Here is a 10,989-nt window from a genome sequence, read left to right as displayed (position 1 = left end):
TGGAATGACTTAAGGATGCTAGTGAAAGGACAATGGTAAACTTTATGAGTTATTTCTTATCGCTAACTCTCTTACACTGTTAATGATTAGATACGTTACTCCAGTCAATGCCCACTGAAATATTTGCTTTTGTCCCTTCAAAGTTCCTTGTAATCGAAATGTAATTCGTGTGCAAGCATCCATGACAAATATAGGATTTAGAGCTTGCACTAGTTGGAAACCTATTTCTCTTAAAACGGTCTGTTAAGTTCCAGCGATCGTTAATGATAAACGAGGTGTTAAAACTTACGTGTTCGTTTGCATTGTGTTCCACATAATTTATAGCCATATACGGCAAAGTTGTCAATTTGCAGTGAAGCCTTTTTTCGGAGTATAGGTCTCTTTGTTGCTTACATACAATGAAAACGTTTAGTGTTATTAAGCTTGATGCTTATATTTTGTCTGATGACCACAAGCTGTCTGATAAAATGGTGAATAAATATTAATGGTTATCTCTCCTACTTTTTATGTTGTTGTCAGACCATTTTTTCAAACGTGACTCTTCTTATTTTGTGCATGTATTCAAAAATATCACACAATGTAATAATGCCATATAAAGCTAGCTCAATGAGATGAACCCTTGAATATACCATAAAAAAAATTGACTAGTGAGTAAATGGGGTAAGTCATAGGCAGATTTAGAGGAGGGGGCCAAGGGGGCCACGGCACCCCCCTCCCTTTTTTCTTGTATTTTCAAAATGTTTTTGTACGACCCTGACCCTTCTAACAGTCCTTTGAGGGAAATCACAGGAATCAAGTAGATCAGTAAATATAAGAAATCCTGTGAACATAAAGCTTAATGCTGCAACAGTATGTCTGCTGTTGTCCACTGATAAAAGATCTATTTTAAAACAAATCAACTCCAAAGAGTCCTAACTGCCCCAATAAATTTAGTTAATAATGATTAGAAGTTCAGAAAACTGCTTTCATGGAAGTTACGTTCAGTGAAAGATGTTAACAGGAGTAAAGAGGAATTGACAAAGTCAACAACATTAGGCAGCTATGAGTATAGTAAGTTCATCATTCCACACTTAAATTTCATGGGCTCCATGACTTTATTGATTATTTTATTTTAAATTCATCAACTTTCTTTTGAGGCTGATGCACAATTTACAGAAGTATTTAGACTATGTCAATGACCTTGCAGGTGAAAAATTTACTTTTCACCTCTTTAAGATCTACTTTTTTGATTCTTTTTCATGACCTCCTTTATGATTCACCAAATGTAAAATTTATATTGTTCTGGGTTTCCTATGTTGTTATTACAAATTTCAGTAAATGGCTTGAACCCGGGGGTAACATGTGAAGGTGTAGTCTGATCGTCCGGGTGATTGTAGTCCTGAGAAGGACTGTTGTCGGTGGTAGTGACTGACGTTTCGACAACCTGTGCGGAAGTCATCATCAGAGTCTGATGATGACTTCCGCACAGGTTGTCGAAATGTCAGTCACTACCACCGACAACAGTCCTTCTCAGGACTACACTCACCCGGACGATCAGACTACACCTTTACATATTACAAATTTCATTGACTTTTTCGGAATGTGACAGGAGTGTCAATTAAGTCTTTTCAGTTTGTTCGTTTTTTTTTTTTCAAATGACTTTTTTTTGTTTGTTTCGTTTACTTTTAGTTTCTTTCTATATTGATTTTATTCTTTGTGTGAAACCATTGTTAACTGAGTGAAATAGAGTCTCTTTAATCACTTCAATGTCTTAAAAACTCAACATCCAATTCTATCATCGTAAGGTTCTCATTTTTCTCAGTGCCACAACAATGGTCAATGATCAATAGTTCGGTCAAAAGTAATGAAAGTTTGTACTCTGACTCAGGATGCAACTTGATATTGCTGATCCTGTAATTGTTTTTCACCTATGTACCATGCCCAAAAAAGGAAACCTTCTTTGTTTTTTTTTCCTTATTAAGGAATAAGGTAATAAGGAGAAAGAAAAAAAGAATGTCGTAGAAACACATGGCACAGTAAGGTAATATGGAGAACGAAAAATTGAATGTGGCAGCAATACATGGTGTAATAAGGTAATAATGAGAAAGAACAAAAATGAATGTGGCAGCAACACATGGTGTAATAAGGTAAGAAGAAGAAAGAAAAAAAATGAATGTGGAAGCAATACATGGTGTAATAAGGTAATAATGAGAAAGAAAAAAATGAATGTGGAAGCAACACATGGTGTAATAAGGTAATAAGGAGAAAGAAAAAGTGAATGGGGACAGCAATACATGGTATAATAAGTTGATAAGGGGAAAGAAAAAATGAATGTGGCAGCATTCAACAGCTGTGAGGTGACAAGAAATTGAATTTACAAAATTACAGTTAATTTGTTGTAGTTTTCTCTTCACGACTGACTCCATATTATTAGATTTGTTTTTGTTTACCCTTTCGTTCATACATTTTAACAATGTCACTGCTAATTCTCGTTTGTCCTCAGTCGGCTAGAGGGTCACTTTCCTTTTCTCTTCATTCTCTGGCCAGTCTTTGTCGTAGATTTCACTTTTTTTTCTTTGTGGTTTGTACAGGAAGTAGGTCATTGAGTGAAAGGACTAAGGGATAACATAGTGAAGCCGCTAATTGGTCTGGGAAATAACCTTGAAGAAAAATATGGCACTTACTGTCAAATAGACCAAGATTGGCTTACCATTTCAGCTCCCTAATCTTATCTGTTTACCGTAATTTCCGGCTGTTTACCCACACGGCCGATTACCCACACCGGCCGATTATTGCATGCAGCGAAATAAAAAGTAAACAGATTATCCGCACTGGTGGATAACCCACACCATAAAAACAAAGGAAATTTGTACAAATGTGCTCTACAATTCACAACGTTGCATACTTGACAGAATGCGAATTCGTGGCCACATTTTGTGCGAGCGATTGTTCAGCGCCATGTTGATTTCTAAAAAAAAGTCGATATCTCTCGTTCTACTGGGCCTAACAAGTCCCTTAAAACGGGAAAATTCTTTGTTTACACGCGTCCCGATAGTAATTTGTTCATCGCGCAACTAATTGTGCATGAAATAAACTAGAGTCGCGATCATGTTTTCGTGCCGCTTTGTGGCACTCTTAATACAATAAAATTCATCTGAGAGGTGGTAACGCAGGTAGGTGAGAATTTTCTTCAATTCAACCGCCAGTAGATTTCAAAATTGTCACATAACTCGCACCTCCCTATTATCCACAGTGGTGCGTGTTTAAGGCCAAATCAACAGATTACCCGCGGATAAACGGCCGGAAATTATAGTACATGTAGGTAAGGTCTAAATTTGCAATATTCTTCCAAGTCCGTTTTAGGTATTGTTTTTATGTACATAGTTCATCTTTTGACATTTCATTCAAATTGTTATTTCTTCATAGGGTAGTATTGGGAGATGTAACTCCCCCAAGCCAGGAGGATTTGACTTTGTTGGCAAGGCAAAGTGGACAGCATGGAATGATCTTGGTGATCTTTCAAAGGTTGATTCTGTCCCAAGATCTAGAACCTCTTCCTATGGCGACAGATCCTTTGCGTGTGCATCCCCTATGCTTTGGAACAAACTTCCTGATTTTATAAGATATTCCAAAACCTTAGATTCCTTTAAAACCAGACTCAAGACTTACCTTTTTAAAATCGCCTACAATTTGTAGTTGCTTTTTATCTTATATTTGTACTTCAAATCTTATTTAAAAGCATTGAGACTCGTGTATGATGTGTTTTAAGAACTGTAATTATTATTATTGTACGCTTTTTTTTTGTCTAATATTTATGAGGCCATTCCTGGAAGGGATTGGTTGGAAACTGCTATATGTTGTTGTAAGACCATTTTTCCAGACCTGTTTCTCCTTATTTTATGCTTGCACTCCAAAGATTGTTTTATTTAATAATGCCATAAAAAGGTTGCACAATGAGATGAAACCTAAATGAAATAGAGTACAAAAGAAATCAATAAATGAATAAATGAGGTACTAGTTTCTAAAGAAACTGTTTCCTGCATCTGCTGGTGCTATAACAAGATAATTTGGTGTTAATCAAATAAGTTGATAATGTAAACCCACTGTATTTGATCTGACATAGGGGCAACACTTTAAATATTAGCCCTAGAATTTTCTATAATAGTTGATAAATGAATAAACAAGGTATTAGTTTCTCGAAGTGTATGTTTTTTAATCTAGCTCTGTGACTGAGTTATTTGTTTTATTTTAAACTCATGGACTTTCTTTTTAGGCTGAAGCACAACAGAAGTTTATAGACTATGTTAATGACCTTTATATAGTATATAGACCTATGTTAATGACTTTTAAGATCTGCTTTTTAGTGCTTTTTCATGACCTTTTTGATGATGTACCAAATGTTGAGCATCTCACCCAAAACACTATACTGTTCTGGGGTTCCAATGTAGTTATTGCAAATTTATTTGACTTTTGCTTTTTTGGAATGTGACAGGAGTGTTAATTATTAAGTTTTTCAGTTTTTTAAATTTGTAGTTTGGTTTTCAAGCAACCCTTTCTTTTTTCTGTTTAATATACATAATAGTTTATTTCTGTATTGATTTCTTTGTTTATGTGGAACTCTTGTTGACTGAGTGGAATAGAGTTTTCAAATCATTTCAATGTCTCAAAAAGCTCAATATCCAATTCTATCATTATAGGGTTCTTATTTTTTTTTTGTGCCACAACAATGGTCAGTAGTTTGAAAAATTTTATTTAAATCATCCTGATCAAAATTTATGAAAGTTTTACCCTGAAAGAGGATGTAATTTGACATGGCTCATCCTGAAATTGTTTTTTACCTAAGTATGAAGTCTAGTAAATGGTGCAGTCGGCTCCTTAGAGAGTTCTCTTTGACCCAGTCTGACTCAGTAAAGCTTCATATATTGAAATGGAAAATATTTGATGTTAAAGTTGTGTTGGGGAATCAGATCTTTATGTCCTCTTTTTTCAGACACATGAGTAAACTATCTTGTTTGAATGTTTCAGCTCAATTTCACATGACTGATGAAGGTTCAAGGTCTCCAAATCCTCAGAATAATCCTGCTGTTATTGTGGGAAGTAAATACAAAGATCTGGTGGTGACATTAGAGAATGGAGTGCTGATCCTATAGATGAATGGGCTGGCAAAATATAACACCTTAACCTGGGAGGTATGTCTTAACTAATTTATTAATTTTTTAATCATAATTTATAAGCAGAAACATAAGCAGACTAGCCCAGTTCAACTTCAAGCTGGCTTGAATGGAAGCCTGCAAAAACAATATAAATATAACAAAATATATTTAGAAACATAAAATACAAAAATGACCCTACAACACAAATTACAACACAAACATACAAAATAAAATATGTTACATTTGAAAAGTATAATAGAAGTTACATTTCTACGCTTTATGTACGAGGTAGACTATTTTTATTGTTGTAGTGCTGTGCTAGTCTGTGGTGTAGGATGAACATGATTATAATTATTTGTTTTCATCTTTGAAAGATGTATCAAGAATTAATGATGGCTTTGGAAGAAGCTGGAAAACATGATGCTTGTGTGGTTGCTGTGTTGACTGGATCTGGAAATTATTACTGCAGTGGAAATGATCTGAGAAACTTCACCAGAATTCCACCTGAGGGTCCTCAAGAGATGGCAAATGATGTGCAGGAAATAATCAAGTATATGAGCAATTCAGTGTCTGTTCTTGTATCACATATTTCCCATCTGTTTATTGATTCGTGTGGGCTACTAGTGTTCGCCAGAAGCACAGGGATTGCCATTCCCCGAGACAAAGACAAAGCAATCAAACACCTGTCTTGATCTGAATTTGATGTTTATCTTCACCAGCAATGATTTTTTCTGGCTGGTTTCCAAATCTATGGAGAACACAGGGTTACATGGATACCCAATAGTTAGCATGTTGGACTCTAAACTGAGCACAGTATGATTATGAAGATGATAACCAATTTACTACTTGCAAGTTTCAATCTGTTTTACCAACCACAGGAAACTTTAAATAGTGCACAAAAGAAATCAACCCACCTTCAGTTATCAAATTTCATTTCAGTGAAATAGATCAAAGCAAACATAATCCTTATGCTAGAACTGTATAATTTATCAGCTGATGTCCACTGATGAAAAGTCCATTGAATTCCTAAAGAGTCTTGGCAATTAATTGATGGATGTCCAGAAAACTGCTGCTGTAAAACTTTTCAGTTACAGGGTTCTCATTAAGTGCTGGCTGCCGGCTAAAAAACCGGCTACCATAAATTTAGAGCTGTGTACTTTTCGGTGACAATCTTGCCTCCTTATTTTGTATCTACACGTAGATTTCAAAGTTAAAAATTGCGTGAATCGAACGAGTAATACTTGAAAGCCGTTTTCAGCAGCAAAACACAATGCCAATGCACACCTTCTACCTTCTGCGAAATTCTGCTGACTGGTGTTTGTTGTCAACAAGTGCGGTGTGGTGTTCGGTGTGTTAGAAGAAAGCATTAAATGGCGTTCGGCGTGTTAGAAGAAGGCCTGAAATGTTAGTATGTAATTAATTATAGAGTACCCATGAGTAAAAGAAAACCCACTTCAAGCCAGCCTGGAATTGATCGATATTTCTGAAAATCACGAAGAACAGAAAGCCAGGTAGATGAAGGTGAGAAAACTACTGCCCTTTTTGGGGTGTAGTCTGGTCCCATTATTAGGATTCCAAGAAAAGAAAGATGTTCAGTAAAATTTATGGTTGTCTCTAATAAAAAAATTATTTCTTAAAGCCACATTTGTTTGCCAAAAGGCTCAAAATGGCAAATCTAACCTTCTATATTTTGAACTTTTTTGGAGGGGGGGAGGGGAGGGGGCATGCTGCCAGACCCCCTTAGAGGCTCATGCCTGTGGTACTCGCTTCTCCTGCCGCCTACTTTTATGTTTCAGCCGTCTACATCAAAACTTATTGAGAACCCTGAGTTAAGGACCAGTTGATGTTAAAAATGGATAGAAGGTACTAGGATCCAAACTCATCACTGATAGCCTCAAAACATCAAGTCAGGAAGCTGGAGTGCCTGAAAGTGAACAAAAAATTTATGCTGGGGGAGACTAAAGTTCATTACTTTGTCATCCACTGGTTGCTTTATCAAAATAGACGCCTTAACCATCCATATAGGAATTGTTTTCTCTACAACAACTTTGATTAAAATAACTGTGAAATTAGACCTTCATTGACTTCTGTCCAAGTAATTCATATTTACTTTAGTCTCTGACCCTCCTTGTACATGCTAATCAAGTGGTTCTTTTTATATTCCACTGTGGCAGGAACTTTGTGCAACACTTCATAGACTTTCCCAAGCCTCTGATTGCTGCAGTCAATGGACCTGCTGTGGGGATATCAGTAACAGTCATGGGCCTTTTTGACTTGATCTATGCATCAAGTAAAGCTACATTTCACACACCTTGGGAAAAAGCCTTGAAGGACGCTCCTCATTTATGTTCCTTAGGATAATGGGTCCTGCAAAGGTACCAATCCAGCTGCTTCTTATAAATTTCCATTGAAACTTTTGTGTGATACCCGTGCACATGCAAGCATTTTTCAATGTCTTGTCACGATTTGTAAAATTACACCATCCACGAATTGTTCTTCTTTTTTAGTCCAATGAAATGATGCTTGCTGGACGCAAACTGACAGCAGTTGAAGTAAGAGACTGTGGATTGGTTACAGATGTTTTCCCCCTTGACAAGTTTACAGAGGAAGTTCAGAACAGAGTACAAGCAATGGCCAAGCTGCCCCCCCAGGTAGAAAATTGTATTGTAGCATTTCACAACAGGGGACTCTCTACCATGGAGTCTTTAGCATTTGCAGACATGCTATTCAAGGGAGGGTAGATTGTGGGTAAGGGGGTTATTTGTCATCTGTTACGGATAATATCAACCATGTGTCATGCCAATAAATTAGAGAAGCCTGACCATGAAAACTGCAGTGTTCTCATGTGTAGTCCCCTCAGCCTGACAAGAAATAAATGGCATTCTGCTTTACTGAAGTTTTGTTGTCACATATAATCATTATGAATAAAGGAGAGGAGTTTCCCACATCGTACTTTTAATATCAATACATAATATGATCATTTATATTGAACTGTAGATGGTAGGGGCCTTGAGTTATGCATTATTTGTAGATGACCAATCAATGTTTTTATACTGTTAATCAAAAAGTGATCCGCTGTCTTTTTTTTTTTTTTTACTCTATAGTCTTTGCTGTTGTCCAAGCAGTTGATACGTGATTCATTCCGCGATTTGTTACATGAAGCCAACGAAAAGGAGTGTGCATTACTTGAAGAACGCTGGCTTTCAGAAGAGTGTAATTGCAGGCTCTTATGGCCTTCATGCAGAGGAAATCCAAATTGTAGCCCAGCTTTAATTTTCCTTGCCGCATTTAAATTAAGGCTTTAACTCAACCACGATAAACTGCACGGCTTAAAGTTTCAGTCGATTCACGGCGGTTTTTGTTTCAGGGGAGGTAGGGGAGTCACCTGAGCGAAACGGCTACGAGGGAGAAATGTGAAGCAAATTAAGCGTGATGAAAGTCTGAGACATTTATTACATTAGCTGATGTCAACGATTTATCAAATGCTTAATTCGCTCTTCGCAAATTATTCAATCGCTAATCAGTTCAGTCACTGAAAAGTAATCAAATACAATTATGAAAAACTGAAAACTGTCGGCCTTCTTACCATGTCTTTATTATGGCCATTGCCACGGACACAGGGCTAGCTCGCCTGTTTGGTTAGGTGTTAATGTTCTACGGTCAGCCAGACTGGGAACGGCGTTCTCTAATCAGCGTAAAGCGGCCTGTACAACACCTTCTATCGGCACATTAGGGAAATGGATTCTACGAGAGAAACCATGATTTCTTTGTCCCGTATTTTGTGGTGGTTACTAATGGACACTGAATGAGTAGAGTTAGTGTAATCCGAATTACCCGTCAGTCAAGACAGGAAGTCAGCTAAATAAGCAGATCGTAAACGAAGGTGATTTTAAAAGATAAAGTGGGTCTTCGTGGTGCCTCAGTTTATTGTACATTAGGTAATTCGTGGCTCTTAGAAAGCTGTTTGTGTTTAAGTCTGATCTTATTACAAATAGTTTCCGATAGGTGACAACTTCGTTTTTCGTTGAGCACCTGCATGGGTTGGTAAGTTTTCGGCGCAGAAATGTAACTAGAGAGCTTAAGCATCAGACGTTTTTGATGTCACGGACGTCAGAATACCGGGGGAGACTGGATCGACAACGGCGTTTTAGGCGCGAAATTTTTTACTTAAGCTGGACACCTGCGTCACCACGAACGTGACAGCTGATCACAGTTGTCACGTTTTTGGTCATTGTTTACAAAGGAAATGTGGCCGTAATTTGCAACATGCCGTATTTAAAGGATGTGAGAAAATCACTTTTAATCGCTCATGACCAAGGACTGGTGTCAGATGAGGAACTGTTGCTATTACTGAAAGAGAATTCGTCAAAAAACCCTGAGTTTTCGTACGAAAAATACGCGAAGTTTAGTATCGAGAGTATCGAGGAACCTGAGTGCAAGTCCGAGTTTAGAGTTGAAAAAAAGGACCTTCCACTGCTGGCTGATGCGCTTCGACTACCGGACACCTTCCACTGTAATCAGAGAACCACTGCCGACGAGTTAGAGGGGCTATGTATTTTGCTCAGGCGAATGTCGTTTCCTTGCCGATATAGCGACATGCTCGCACGATTCGGCCGACCGGTTCCTGAACTTAGCATGATATCAAATACGGCGATGAATTATATTTACGATATACATGGTCACAAACTGTGTCAGTGGAATCATGATCTACTGAATCCACGTGACTTCAACACCTACACGGATGCTATATCGAATAAAGGGGCTGCACTACAAAACGTAACGATCTTGCACTGATCCTTTTGTCATTGAATCCTTGAATAACGGATCTTGTAATCCACTTAGCGCCTCTGCGATCGACAGCCATATTTGCGCTCGGTTGCTCGTTTTCTTCTTAGCTTTAAACGGATTCTGCACTCTGACTTCTTTCATTAGTGCTACGTCGTGCTGTTCAGACCATTCCATAGGCCCACTACATAAAAGAAAAAAGATAGAAGCGAGTGTTACTGTAGGTCGTAGCTGTATAAAATAGTCGATCACATTTCAGCAATAAAAATAAAAAGCTTAATGGCGGGGAAATTAATGCACTTTCTTGAACGTGAAATACGGCAACGACATAAACCTCTCGACAAAAAGAAAACAACTAATAACAAAAACAAACACATGGCAAGATAACTTGCTATTATATAAGTATTTTTCCTGTTCTGGAAAAAAACCTCTGCTCGTAGGATAACTAAAAGAATGGCGACAAACAAAAAAGAATTCACGATCAAACAAAACCAAGTAACAGAACCTGCGGAAACTTGTGCCAAACACGAAGTTAGGCACATTTTGTCCCATTTTTAAAAGTTATTGTTTAAGTGCAGATAAAAAACTACTTTCTTATGAAACCTACAATGTACTTACGGGTTTGATTTGACGATTGAAAATGAAGACATGATGTCAGTCTTGTACTGAGACAGTCCTGAAACAAAGCAAAACAACACGCACGGCAAACATCCCACTTTCACGTCTGCAACCTCACGTCAAAAACGTCTGCACATGCGTACTGATTGCGAAGCTCATATTTAAACTTCCGGTTGACGTCCGTGAATCAAAAACGTCCGATGCTTAAGCTCTCTACTAGCCTATCATGATCCTCCCAACGGACAAAGGACTGGACACTGACATCTACCCCAAACGTGATAGGATGAGAACATTGAGCGCAACAGGGCTTTATTTTTCGACATGGTCGTGAATGGGTTTCCACTTAGTTTTTCTTCACCAAGCCGCTTTAGCTAGGAAAACTCACATCACCCTGGAAAGTAATAAGATGCAAAACCCTAACCAATCGTTACTTGAATCAGCCAAGGGTAACAAT

At 37.6% G+C, this 10,989-nt stretch overlaps 1 protein-coding gene, 2 long non-coding RNA genes and 2 pseudogenes across 5 annotated transcripts in view; 1 reads left to right on the top strand and 4 right to left on the bottom strand.

Annotated features, from left to right (window-relative positions):
- LOC111343219 (uncharacterized) overlaps positions 1 to 26 on the bottom strand; it is an 8,106-nt pseudogene extending 8,080 nt beyond the window's left edge. Inside the window, exon 1 of the transcript XR_015998901.1 lies at positions 1 to 26. This exon is cut by the window's left edge and continues 431 nt beyond it. The product of XR_015998901.1 is annotated as an uncharacterized LOC111343219 (transcript).
- LOC148734149 (endosome-associated-trafficking regulator 1-like) overlaps positions 1 to 10,989 on the bottom strand; it is a 38,538-nt gene that overhangs the window by 11,742 nt on the left and 15,807 nt on the right. The gene's annotated exons all lie outside the window — the stretch shown is intronic.
- On the top strand, positions 3,400 to 8,472 carry LOC111343216 (enoyl-CoA delta isomerase 2-like; annotated as a pseudogene). The gene is made up of 6 exons (XR_015998902.1): positions 3,400 to 3,504; positions 5,005 to 5,168; positions 5,507 to 5,682; positions 7,307 to 7,507; positions 7,640 to 7,783; positions 8,237 to 8,472. The product of XR_015998902.1 is annotated as an enoyl-CoA delta isomerase 2-like (transcript).
- On the bottom strand, positions 5,163 to 6,166 carry LOC148734152 (uncharacterized). Its single transcript, XR_015998904.1, has 2 exons — positions 6,047 to 6,166; positions 5,163 to 5,267 (listed from the first exon to the last, which is right to left on the bottom strand). It is a non-coding gene; the product is annotated as an uncharacterized LOC148734152 (long non-coding RNA).
- Positions 8,391 to 10,711, bottom strand: LOC148734151 (uncharacterized). The gene is made up of 2 exons (XR_015998903.1): positions 10,536 to 10,711; positions 8,391 to 10,101 (listed from the first exon to the last, which is right to left on the bottom strand). It is a non-coding gene; the product is annotated as an uncharacterized LOC148734151 (long non-coding RNA).

The sequence above is a fragment of the Stylophora pistillata genome, chromosome 3, assembly GCF_964205215.1.
Source record: "Stylophora pistillata chromosome 3, jaStyPist1.2, whole genome shotgun sequence".
NCBI lineage: Eukaryota > Metazoa > Cnidaria > Anthozoa > Scleractinia > Pocilloporidae > Stylophora > Stylophora pistillata.
The sequence above is the reverse complement of the archived record's forward strand: the minus strand, read 5'-3'. Positions and strand labels throughout refer to the sequence as shown.